Below are 14467 nucleotides of genomic sequence, written 5' to 3'. Positions count from 1 at the left end.
CGTCCATAACATACTGGATGTAGGGAACATGTGGAGTCTGGAGAGACTAAAAGACCTGTCCATAATGGCCCCATTTACAGTCTTATCACATTTACTTTGCTGGTCCTCATGTGGACATTTATTTCCAGCCTGACAGTAAACATTTCACAATGTTCTCAGCCCCACAGGCTGTACTGTACTTTACTGTATTATGGGAGGGTAATGGCCAATGTTCTGAGGAAACACATGGAGATTTGTAGCTAAGCGAAGAGAGGAGGGCATTGTGGGTAGTCTAAACACTGTTTTGCTCTGTGGCCATATCCCAAAATGATTTTCTTGCGTGCATGAGGGTGATGCACTGCACCTTCTCAATTACATTGGACCACACAATGGAGGTTTAGTTGCACTTTGGCGTGAGTTAGGAATTGTACAAAAGGTACTGTGTAATTGTGTGAATTGTGGAAGCACAAGTGCAACAACAGTCCAGCTAAGTTTGATATCTATTTTTTTAAAGTTAGCAGATTTAGTGGATTTTATTTTTTCACCAAAGCAATTTATGCTCCTTATTATATTATATATTATTATAAGTGCATACGTTATTTTTGTGTCTTCCACGAAATGTTATGTTCCCCAAACTCGATCGTCCACTATCAGACCATCTGACCACATCCTTACTAGTGTGATGGTGTCTAGCACACATCCGGGCCAGAGAACAAGTGATCTATATGGCACCATGAGGAGACACATGAGCCCTCCCATTGGAATTCCAGTAGCTTTGCCACAGGCCACCATCTTGCAATCAACTTGCGGTTGTCCGTTTCCACCAGCCTATATCTTGCTCCAGGCACAGCCACACCACTATTATGTCCATGAGAATTGGCAGGTTGCCCTGGCCCATATCATAGAGTGGTGAGAGGGGTAGGATACCAGCTAGAGTCAAATTCAGGGCAGTCTGGAGGCCTAGACCTGAGCTCTCCTCACCACAGTAGCCATGGCTGAGGTAGGAGATATTAACACTGACATCAGTTACAGATGTTTTGGAGATCGTTCGATAGCTTGAGGCTTGACATAGCATGCTTGGGGTGCTTTTTGCAGGACCTTGATTTATTCTTCACAACAGAAGACATGGCCTCTGGCAGAGTCTGTTTCTCATTAGAAATGTGTTTAAGGCTCCAGGACCACGCTCAACCGTGTAGGAATCTGGAGAATGTACACAGGGGGAATTATATAATGCTTTTATTTTTTCATCCGAGAAGATAACGTGAGTAAACTAATGCTTGGATGCACTTATCAATTTCCCTGACAACAAACCACGCTTAAGGTTTGCGGGGATGTATCTAATTGGACACAAGGGAACAGGATAAATGAAACATTTAGCTTTCCCACGTGTTTAAGATACAGTGATGATGGATAATCGTTCGGCTCCATTTAGGACCCATAACATGTTATATGGTCGCTGCATGACACGTTCAGAGGAAGAGGTCCCTACTGAATCATTGTCAGTTTAGCGCACAATCTCATCAAAGTATGGCTTCCTGTTTTTCTCCCATGCCTCCTATAGGGTCCATTGGGAATCCACGTGTCGCCCCAGTTTATGGGTTTAGAGAAGTCTTATCTACGTTGTCAGTAAATAACATTCCTGGGGTATGAAGAATAATCACCACAAGGATGTTTGTGTCCATCTGATTCTGGCATCTTAAACTTCATTTTACTCCCTTTAAACACTTTTTGATGGTCATAACATTTAACTATTAGAGTGTAGAAATTGGCATACAGTATATTATGGGTCAATTTGTACACTATTAAATGGACTCTTGCTGCGTATGAGTTGCCAGACACCACCAGACGCTTTTGTGTCAAATTCGAACATTGACAACAAATATGTTGCCAAATAAGGAGTGGTCACATTTTCACACGCACTTCTTTCTGTACATATTCAGACTGTGCGTTGGCAGCTCCTCATCTGCTTTGGATTGAGATGTGTGGTTTCATTCTCAGGAATAGCAATATGCTTTAGAACATCTGGTGAGTTTATCTTTAGCTGCTTTGACTGAGTCAACGACTCAACAGTTCATTAGCGGCCTTGTGAGTCGGGTGCTTGAATCTGCCAACACAGAAATGCTTTGATTAAGTGGATTGTGTTCATATCTCTCATATAAAATCAATATAATGTAAAATAGGGAACACATTCTGGAGATATTCTGTGGCATCTGTCCCATAGCAATGCTGATGAGTCAGTTGAACACAGTACTGAGCATTGTATGAGGGCATGGTGAGATTTGAGCCCAGGCTTTTCTGGTGCCCAGACAACATCTGCTGCAGACTTGTGAAGACAGTGAAGGTTTGATATGTTAAAAAATCACACCCTGTGTGAAGAGAGTGGTGCCTTTGATGAGCCCCGTATTGATGTTGTCATCAATGTTTGTTTATTGGACATACATACATACATACGGACACACGGACAAAGTCAGATATAGGAGTGGTTGGCACCACTCAAAAAGGGTTAACATGACTCGGCATGAAGCTCTTATCTGTAACAAATTGATTCAGTCATTCTTAGTGCTAATGTACATAGAATGATAACATTTACTCTGTATGAATTTTGTTTCAAACTGAGTGCACAATTTGAAGGTGAAAACAAGCAAAAACAAAAGACCAATGATTAATTATAATTAAATATTATTTTTGAGAGTAGTAGACAGCAAAATTTTGAAAGTTAAATGGATGCTCAGAATTATGCAATGTAGTTTTGTAGGCAACAGTACATAAGTCAGTGATTTCACAATGTTGCTTTCACTGACATGCTAAACTTGAAAATATGGAGAGGGTGATTTTCTTTCCAGAAGAGATTTATCACATTCTGGACATGAAGTTTTCGTATACAACAATAGAGGGTTACTTGTTCAAACCTGTCCGTCCCCTTAGAGGACGAACTCTCACAGGGTAAAGATTTATAGTCCTCGAAGGACTTAACCCTTCTGACACAAACAATGTCCTCCTAGCCTGGCATTTCTCTCAGTCTCTGTTCACTTGACAGGCTGATTCTATGCTTTGCACAATGCACATACCACGCAAAATACAACACTCTGCATTCCCCATCCCCAAACGTAGAAATTAGTTGAGAAACTATAGTGCAGAGGCCTGTAAGAAGGCCAGAGACTGTAGTATGTCTCAGAGGCAGAGTGAGAGCTGTTGCGGGGGTTAGGCACATGCCACAGATACCTCAGCCTTTATTGTATTCAGAGCCACTGAGCGTGTGCAGAAGAACAGAGACACCACGCGTGTGCAGTGAAACTGAGCATGTGCGAAAGACAGAGGCACCAAGAGGGGCACAAAGGAGCTGATCACGCGAAAGGAAGGCCATTTGATAGCTGGAACATTAACTGTGTGTGGCATCAACACACACTGACCATGAAAGAGGCCATTGTTGTGGAGCCTATCTGATAATTTACGGACAAATATATCTTTCAGAGGTCTTTCCAGTTTACAAAATGGTGATTTAGCGATGCCAGTAATTTCACCACAGTTATGATCTAATGCCCCATGAAAGCTTCCATTATTCAGAATTACAGGTTTAGTTTATGAAAGTACTGGGAAGTTACCCCCCCCCCCCCGTATGAAAGAGATTTTAATGCAGTGGGCCAAAATAGTGTACGCAGAAGCAGGACACAAGCTTAGTCGCAGCATGTATAGCACCATCCTAATAGCCAGGTACAGCTTTGAGGTATGGGAGCCTTACAGATCTAGTAAATTGACAGGTATACTTGGGGACTCTAATGTCCCTAAGCTTTTACAAATCTATTAAATATGGACTGAACTGACTGAAGCCCATACTTACTGTACCTTGCATGTGAGTTTGATAAAACTGTAATGTCACTACATAGATTTGATACGTGTCATCATAAATGTAAATAAAATAACAACAACAACAACAACACATGTGACTGGCATAACAGTATAGAAACATTACAATATGAAATATTGTATGAAAAATAAATAACATTAGATGTGTACTGTATGTAGATAACATGTGACCCCATTAGTAAAACGAATGCATTTTACTTACAGAACATAAGACAAAGATCTAATCCTTGGTGTGTAATTTATTCTATCTAATGTAGTCTCTCAACCATATTATCCATCCAGGTCACAGAGAGAAGGCTTTATAAAGTGATAAAATGCACAACTAATATGCCTATCTCTCATCTTTGTGGCATCATCAGCAGTAAACCTTAATGTGCTGCAGTTTACTCCAAAGCGAACATCCCAACCTCCTAACCTTACCATTCAGCAGTGTTAAAGAGACATTTACTGCATCGTGAATTAAGATATACTGTAGCTCTAATTGCCCCCCTCCCTTGTTACTGTACCAATTATTGATGTCACAATTACCAATGTGTTTTATCATTCACAGCCTGTACAGTACACATATACTACACATTGTGATATTGTGGTATTATCAGTATCACAATCTCCCTGTCGCTCTGGCAGCCAGGTCACAGCGAGGCTGCCTGGCAGTCTGGATATTCTACCACAGGGCAGATCAAAAGGTGATCTACACCTCTCCCATGTGGTTCAAATTTGACATGGTGGGGGGGTGACCATGTGTAGGTGCAGCCAAGGCTGGTCCCCTCCATTGTCCTGGACTAAGGAGTAAATCATCTTGGGCAGACGTATCCAACCTTCCCCATCTGGGCCTGCTTATCCTCTGCTCTCTGGAGCCATGGCTAGCCGTCACTCAGAAGCCTCAGCCCCCTGATGCAGACAGGACTCTGGAAGTAGAGATGTTGTGTCAGGGTGAGACTGAGTGGGAATATGTGCGTTGGGAGAAGGATGGCGTGTGTTTGTGTTTGTTAGTAAAAGTAGCAATGGTGGTAAAGTACTCACATTCTTTACTTAAGTAAAAGTATCAATACGGCAATGTAGAAGTTGAAATCCGGAATTAAAAATCCAAAGTAGAAAAGTATTGGTATCAAAATGTACTTAAAGGACCAAAAGTTGAAAGTACTCATTATGTCCCATTTCACAAGTTCAAAATGCGACGCATTGTGATCTTGTAGATCTGCTATTTTCAAATGGCTGAAATATATATATTGGGCTGAAGTGGTTAGTGTGTTTTGTAATAATAATCAAAATTTACAAAGTAACAAGTAAAAATAATAAATATGTAATTTATTTATTTTAAATATGTCATAATAAAAAATAATGCACTTAGTTACTTTCCACCACTGAAAAGTAGCAATACCACAGTGTAAAAATAGGTTCCCAGTTTGATTCCTGCATGGCTCTTCCTGGCTTAGTGTTGAATTGTCTTTGAGCAAGACACTGAACCCCTAACCGGTCAGCAGGTTGGTGCCTATAGCAAGGTTGCCTCGCCATGTTTGTGTGAATGATTGAATGTAATTAATGCACATTGTAAAGCGATGTACAGTACTTGTATAAAGGCAGTTACATTCCACCACTGGTGTGTGTTAGACATGCTTTGGATTTCTTACTTTGTGGAACCGGGGTGAGATGTGTTGGGATGGACATATAGTGAGCAGGGATAAAGTAGGCCAGCAAAGCACAAGGAGTGGGGCCTTCCTTTCCAGACTGCAGAAAGGTAGCAGTGAATTGCACTGAGCAGCCGAGATGAGAAGCCCAAAGTTGGCCGCTGTCCAATGGTCTGCAGTATGTTTGAGTGTGAATGTTTGTACGAGAGAGGGAGAGAGAATGAGAGAGTGAGTGAATAGAGAGAAAGAGATGAGAGAGAGAGAGAGAGAAAGAGAGAGTGGAGACGGAGAGAAGAGACAATACAAGCAGTAAAGAATTTATATGAGTGGGAGATATTGCAGGGATTAGAGTTTTATACAATGTGCAGTAGACACATACCTCAGTAGTGTGTGTCTGTTTGCCTGCGTCATCAGGTGCCTGCAGCGTATCTGTACAAGTGGAGAAAATTTCACTCATATGGTACTGCACACCAGAGCATTCAACACATGTAGGTCACCAACGAAGGCTGGGGAATAAACAAACATGAACTCAGCTCTTTCTCAAACAAATACCACCCTCTCTATAGGTCTGGAATTCCTCAATAGCCTGTCATTACATTCTGGTGAGTTATTTCCCAGTGGTGTCATTACCTGAGACGTCCGCGAACCAAAACGAAAGGAATGTTTCCCATTTCGTTGATGCTGCTCTGCCTACAGCCAGCTGAATGTTCACACTGCATTAGCCATAATCAAGCCTCATGTAATTGTGCGATTGAGTACAATAACGTCTTTGGAATGCCGTTGTTATCGTTCAAAGTGCATCGCTCTCTGATGACTGGCGCCATGATTAACAACACCATGGGGTGTGTTTATCCATTTTCCAGATCTGCTTAGCATTTTTATAACCTGAAATAGCATTAGTATAGTCGTCTACTCCATGGCACATTGTTATTTCTTCCTCCAGCACTGGAAAGACATTTGCATTTACTTTTCACACTGATTCACAATGATGAATTGTGAGAGTACAATTATATATTCCTGTCACATTACGAGCAAACAGTGTTTGAGTAAGTGTTAAAATAACAATACCCAATGTACTAGGTCTAGGAAAATGAGTGTGTAGAAATTGTATAACAGAGATTGTTTGTTTCACCAGCAACCAAAACTGAAAAATGCTACCTTCGGGCGTTTGACCCCTTCCTACCTGAAAGCGACCCCCATACACCCTATACGCCCCCCCCCCCCCCCCCCTCCATCTTACAAGCAGTTCTACCTGAAAGCCCCCCAACAATCTCCCCCCCATCTGACATACCAAGCAATTAGTGAAGCGGCTCACTTTCCATAGCAGCCCCGTTGGTGTGAAAGGGGGCATGTGCTCTCTCCCTGTAGATGGTGCTTGCACGCAGTAGGGTGGGCCTCCTAGTCTCCATAATCTGGGTCAACAATTGACTGTTTATGCAAAGTGTACAAATTGTATGCAAATTAAAAGCGGGAAAACTAGCCTATTCAAAGGCCAGAATTTGTTACAAGTTTGGAAGCAAATGGGCACCTGGTCTGTCTACTCCAATTGTAGTAGTGAGAGTAGCAGGTACTGTAATAAGACCAAACCTATTAGTGCTTTATTTTGACCCTTTATAAAGACAGGCAAGAGATCAGGTGTCATTTTTTGTACTTTTTTACCTTTATTCATCCAGGATAGGTTTACTGAGCATGAATGCTCTTTTTTAGCAAAGCCCTGCTTCAAATCAATTATGGTTAGCCACATTCACTTGCCCATTACAACCACAACCTTGTACTGTCAGCCACTGAGCAGTGGTTAAGTGCCTTGCTCAAGGACATTTCCACAGCCGGCATTGAAAGAAGTGAGTGTTACTCACTCACTTCATCGCCAAGCTCTTTCCAACCAGTTCCTGGGATCGAACCAGCAACCTTTTGGTCACAAGCATGCTCCTCAAATATATATTTTTTATTTGTTAAGCACTTTACAGTTCACTCAAATATCAAAGAGCTGCAGAGTAAAAAAAAACGTTGGCATAAAAAACAGAACAAAAACAAAAAAAATGGCATAAAATCCAACTAATGAATAAAAGTAGTTTAAAAATGTATAAAAGCACACAAAGGCATAAAAGCCTTCAGGTAAAACCAGGAAAAAGCTTTGTTAAAAGGTAGTTTTTTTGTCCCTTTTTAAAAGCATCAATAGTCTGGTGCTCTCAGGTGGTCAGGGAGGGCATTCCACGGACGAGGAGTAGCGGAGCAGAAGGCCCCTTCGCCCATGGTGCAGAGCTTGGTCCTGGGGGAATGAATAAGGTTGGTGTTGGCAGAGCGGAGGGTTCGAGCGGAGGATTGTGGGGTGAGGAGTTCTTTGAGGTAGGAGGGAGAATTTCTGTGGATGCACTGATGGGTCAAAAGGGAGATTTTTCATTCAGTCCTGAAGGAGATGGGGAGCGAGTGTAGTGAAAGGAGGACGGGTGTGGTGTGATGTGTTAGTATTTTCGTATTTCCTCTACCCTCTGTAGGACTGGACATTGCCGCCCCGCCCCCCTGTTTTGAAGTTGACGGTATGATTGAACTTTGTGAGGTGCTCATCTTCAAACTTTAATTTCTCCTTCACCTTCTTTCTCCCATCTCCTTCCACTTAATTTCCCATAATTTCAGCAGTATGGAGGAGGGCAATTAAACTCTGTGTGTGTGTGTGTGTGTGTGTGTGTGTGTGTGTGTGTGTGTGTGTGTGTGTGTGTGTGTGTGTGTGTGTGTGTGTGTGTGTGTGTGTGTGTGTGTGTGTGTGTGTGTGTGTGTGTGTGTGTTTGAGGGAGAGAGTGGGAGTAAGAGAGAGTGGGAGTAAGAGAGGGAGGGAGGGGGGGAGGGAGACAGAAATAGCTGAGGGTGTGTAGGCCGAGCTCTGACCACTGGCATGCATGAGGAAGCAGCCTCCATTCCACAGGCCAGCGTATGGTTTAGAAACGCTACAGAGCGCACAGCTCAGCGGCCCACATGCAAGTCCACTGGCCTTCCCCGCCCTCTGCTATTCTGGGCCGCTCTGCCACTGTGGTGGCTTTCACTCAGCAACCACACAAATAAAGTATGAGAGCAAAGAAACATGAGAAACTGGAGCTTCAAGCGAGAAGGGGAGGAGATTCACTGCTCATTGTTATTTTGTTTTTGTGGGTTTTTTCTCTTGCTGTTTGCTATCATGTTTTTTTCCCTCTGTGATTTATGGAGCTGGAGTTTTACCAGTACAAAGACGCATCCTGCTGTGGTTCACGATGCGAAGCCTGTGGAGCTAGTTCAGGCTGACAACTCAAAGCTGATCAGTCACATGCTCACTCCATCTGATTAGGGCGGGCTATTTAAACCTCCCTGCTCACATCTCATTATTTTTGCTTCTGCTCTGCTATGCTGCTGCTCTACTGCTGCTTTGTGCTCAGCTCTATGAAGTTTTTTGTGCTCCCACCATTACCCCAGCATCCACCTGTGGGCTAGCTGTTTCTATATGATTCCCTTATGGAGGTCTATTTCATTCATATTAACTGATTTTTTCATGTGGAAAATCAGTTAATATAATATTTAATGCTTAAAGGGAACAAATTAAATGAGACTTGACTCCAAATATGCTTATAAATATTTATGCACTATATTTATACTCAATAAATGTATATATTAAATCCAAGAGTTGTCTGACTGAAATATGGTGTCCATTCTCTACATTAAAGAGGGACACCGTTCAATTTCAACAAAGAAACCGAGAGCTGAGACTCACATTTATGTTGTAATTAATAGAAGACTGATTATGTTCATTTGAGATCATTTAAATAAAATAAAATAATACAGATTGTACTGTACCTTTACCAGGGCTTATATATATATATATATATATATATATATATATATATATATAAAAATAAACTATATTTACTATATGTTTTATAACTATTTGTATTCCCAAAACCCTGTGCTGTGTGGTTTAGGATCATTATCCCACACGTGTCTGTACAACTCCTGAGCAGTTTGACAGATGGGCAGACATGACTTCAACTTATTCTGCAGTTGTTCTAAAGACATTAATGAGATAAATGACCAATCCGATCCTATTGCTGATACTGTCTTCGTTTTTTAGGAATGGTCAGCCCTCTCAGATGTGTATTATTACGTAGGTGTAGGCCAAGCTGTCTACAACAGTGTGTGTGTGTGTGTGTGTGTGTGTGTGTGTGTGTGTGTGTGTGTGTGTGTGTGTGCGCGTGCGTGCGTGCGTGCGCGTGCGCGCGCACGTGCGTGCGTGTCTTCAAAAGGTAGACCAGACACATTCACATCACAAACCTGAAGCACCTAGGGCCATAAAATAATGAAAAAGTCTGGTGAAGTAATAGTGAAACTTATGAAGACTGTGAAAGTTGGTTCATGCTGTAGTTGAAAATCTATTTATGCAGTATAAATAAAACATTCAGCGAATCTCTGTTACACTAACATTGTTATTGGTGATGTGCACAGCGCATGAGCAGCCAGCCTGAATAGTGCGGCTTCGCCAGTGAATGTCATATTGCGATTTGTGAGTCTTCGTTCACCAACTGCACACATACTGTAATGATGTACAGTACTATCTATCGATGGTTACAGATTGGACAGGGAGGCCACAACCATTTTTAGACAGTACTACTGTATATCTTGTTTCTTTATTGCTGTAAACAGTAAGCTGTTAGGGAGATGTTGTACAGGAGAGAAGGTTCTGGGATTTGGTCCTCGACCAGAAGTTTCAACGATGGTTCCACACACACATCAGCCTTAAACAAATACATGAAAGCAGTGTTTCCTAAATGGTCTCAAGTAAATATGAAGTTGTTTTTTGTTTTCCCCTTTCCTACATTTCTTTGTTGTTTTCAAATTATTGTTTCCATAAATAAAAATAAATAAAAGGTCTTTCATACATTTTCTAATGTCTTCAGAAATTGTGAAAATAGCCGATCTACAAGCTCACAATGCACATTGTGAGGTTGTAGATCAGCTATATTCACTATTTATTATTATTATTATTTAAATAGGGCGTAAGTAATTAATTCATAACGTATTTTATACGATTGGGTCCCGGGGGAGAAAGAAATGTCTATTTTGTGTCTCGATCTGAAAAGGTTTGGGAACCCCTGCACCAAAGTATCTTTAACCACTAAACACTAATAATTGTAATGCTATAAGGCACCAGATGTTGTACTGTTACAGCTATGATAAATAATGTTGGCAACAACAGCTATATATATATTTTTTTTTATTTTTTTTGTGCGTCGTCGTGCACACTTTTACACTGGCCTTAGACTGTCATTGTAAATGTGAACCATTTCTTTGTAAAAACATGACAAGACTCATTCTCATTATTCACATTGTGGTCCCTTTCATTAGGTGGAAATATCCCACAGTATCAGTATCAGTTTCATGACATTACCACCATGGATACAATTATTACCTTATGACTACATTCGACGATCTTCCATTATGAACTTGCCAAAAAGAGATGTGAGATGTGCAGGCATCTCCATTAACAAATGTTCAATCAACATTTGTATGAGCTATCTTTACTTCAGTTGGTTTTGACATTAGTTTATATCTAAAAAAGGCAAAACATTTCATATGGAATGGTCTGTTTGAAATGTCTAAATGCATTTACCTCTTTATTTATTTAGTTAGATATTTTCTTTGTGTACATTGATTCAGATAAGTCTTACAACCTCTATCCTAATGTGCTTAACAATCCATATTCCTGCCCACCTGAGGTGGAGCTTTGTCTGGTGTTTTGTCATATATAATTACTGTATGATGCTTGAGTCTATACATAATGTACCAATAAAGACAACTGACTCAGGTGTTTCTACCCACACCAGTCAACATGCATAGCGTCTACAGATTATCTTGATTACTGCTTATTCCCATCCAGACACATGCAGAGCCATTAGTGTCTAGCTCAAAGTGATAAACCTTTTTAGAATTCCACACCAATAAGCAATATGCGCGTATTGTGTGGAGGTCATGGAGCTACTCATTTGTATGTTCCTCATCCACTGCTCATCACCGCAGGAGCATCTCAATGATAGTTCTTTAGGCGCCACCTGCTGGCCATGTTTGGCCTAAAACAAAAAATGGCAGGACAGGTGTTGTAGGACTTGCCACATACAGCACCATCAAATAGAGTTGTTGTTGAAGCTGCATCAAACCAGTTGAATGGGGACGGCATGTGTAATTGGGGACAAGATCATTGTCCCCAGTTTTATTTTACTGCAGATTCATAAGGTCAGGTTAAGGTTAAAGGTAGGGTAAGTGATATTTTTGGGTTAAAACAAAAAGTATTTTTTTTAAGGTTAAAACACTATATTCTGATAGTACTCATTGCTATAGAGTGTTTGTTCAGTAACAGGAGTCTCCCCGTCTCTCCAGCTCTTTAATAAACAGAAAATACATTTTCTGGTAGGTGTCAAAATCTCAGCCAATCAGGAGAAAGTACCCATTTTAAGCTTCATTTTTATAGTGTTCCAGTTCTAATTTTGCCTGCTCATTTCTTAGTGTCATCACTTCCAATTTCACTTGTTTAATCTATATCCTGATTGAGTTCTCTATCCTGATTGGATAAAATTGGAAATGAAACTGAAACTGAAACGAAAATGCATTTTCTGTTTTATAAAGCGCTGGAGAGACATGGAGACTCCTTATATGGACAGGACACTCTATAGTAACGAGCACTATCAGAACATAGACCCATTTTGCAATTATTTGAATAATTGCAAATCACTTACCCTACCTTTAAGTGTGTATCTGTTATGGTTAAGGTTAAGGGAAGGAGAAGAAGCATTGCAATAAATTGCAATGCTGCGATATCCCCAAAAGTTTGCAAACCCAACTGTGTGTGTGTGTGTGTGTGTGTGTTGTGTGTGTGTGTGTGTGTGTGTGTGTGTGTGTGTGTGTGTGTGTGTGTGTGTGTGTGTGTGTGTGTGTGTGTGTGTGTGTGTGTGTGTGTGTGTGTGTGTGTGTGTGTGTGTGTGTGTGTGTGTGTGTGTGTGTGTGTGTGCGCGCGCATGCGCATGCCAACAGAACTAGTTATTCATTACTTATTCTCAACCTGTAAATACTGGGGCCGGACAAAGTCGAAGGCCAGTAATGAGTGGGGGTTGTTTTGAAGGTGTTGTTCAGGACTGTGTGCTTTTCAATATTTTTTTTTTTTTGCTGTGTTCTGTTTAGGGAGAGAGTGTGCACGTGCGTGCGAGAGAGAGAGGGGGGGGGGGGGGGGGATAATATCACAGGACAGGGTGCTCTCACAGAAATTTAGCACAAGCATGGCATGATGCATATCTGCTGTTAGAGGAATGTAAGGCCGCTGGCTGCTGTGAGTCACATCGAGTCCCTGAACCACTAGAGCGTAGAGATAGCAGAGAGGGAGGGAAGGGAATCAACTCAGGCCCCTGTTGGCATGCTGCCAATGAAGAACAAACCATTTGTAATGTTGTCCACAGGAGGGCCACACAAAAGTCACAGCGAGGTCTGTGATGTAATCCAGTGGTTCCCATACAAGACTCAAAAGAGAAAGTTTATGTCTCCCAGGCCTGGACCCAAACTAGTGAAAATATCTAAAAGCTCGCTAGATCTGCTATTTCCACTACAGATTACGTTTTTTTAATTTATGGATTTTTTTTGGGGAAAATATTTTTAAATTAAACATTTACTCGCGACCCATAAAAATGGGTTTGTGACCCAAAAATGGGTCCCAAGTCCCGACCCATTGTTTGGGACGACCCATTGCTTTCGAAACACTGATCCATACACCTTATATTTCCTCATTGTGTCACCTAAGTCAGAGATCATTCTGCATATTATTCCCTTCCATTGTTATTGGAGCATTTCAGCTGACTCATGCACATGCAGCTCAGCTTGGTTCCTGCACAATAAAGTCCTCAGTGTTCATTTATCCATTTGTAACTCAGAGAGTGTAAAACTGTTACCAAATGGGACCCTTACAGGCTTGGACACTCTCAGAGTTAAATTAACACTGCAGATTTTAATGGGTTCAATTCCACACCAACCAAATACTGAACTGATTCATAATTTACATTGTGAGAGTAGGCTGCCACACTACTCAAACTCACACTGCTATTAAATGTTGAGCATCTATTATGTCCAGAGTATGTGTTGCACTGTCCCTTTGAATTCTGGCTCAGTTATAAATGGTTAGTACGTCACTCCAAGGTTAATAAGTAAAATTCCTGTTCATGTTTTGTACTTGGAGATGTAAGTGACTCTAAATCTGATTGTGATCTGAAATTCTCACATGAAACTGCTGTACTTCATTTTACATGGAGGCTACCATCCTCCATGTAAACATGGTTATGTAATCATTCCTTCAAAGTTATCTTCCTTTCCACTGCACCTTTATCTGCCACACCTGGGTGTAAATGACGTGCCTGCCTGACAGAGGGAACACTTTTCAATAATGTAAGGTTGGGTGAGGAACCTGTATCTAATTTATACTCCGTCGTACATATGACGGTGTCGCACACGAAAATAGCAGTCTCTGTAACCTTGCCACTATACAGGCCTAACCTCAGATCAGGAGCATTATATATCAAATTAATCACACCTAAAATGATCTGGCGTAGGACGATAGAGAAGGAGCTCCAGCAACACCATCTGGCCAACAAGGTTTCTGCCTTGCTGGGGAAAGGTGTAACATGGCCTTTGTCTCTGGAGGAAGTGAGCCAGCAAAGCATCACAACTTGTGTCCTGTGAATAAGGCCATAAGGTCCTACATGGACTGCACTATAGTCGTTCGGGGGCGGACCACCCTTCAGAGCATTGGTTCTCAAAGTGGGGTCCGGAGACCCCCAGGGTTCCTTGGGTGGGTTCCCATTTTAGTTCATTCTAATGGTCTCAAAAAAAAAGTGACACCTGTGGTGTTAAGGGTCAAATTTGACGCGGCAGAGAAGTGTGGCTCAATTCCCTCCAAATTGTCAATATTCAATGTTTACATGTTTGAGAGTGAGAGAAAATTA

The sequence above is a fragment of the Gymnoscopelus microlampas genome, assembly GCF_963454915.1.
Source record: "Gymnoscopelus microlampas genome assembly, chromosome: 13".
Classification (NCBI taxonomy): Eukaryota; Metazoa; Chordata; class Actinopteri; order Myctophiformes; family Myctophidae; genus Gymnoscopelus; species Gymnoscopelus microlampas.
This window is presented reverse-complemented; position numbering follows the sequence as displayed.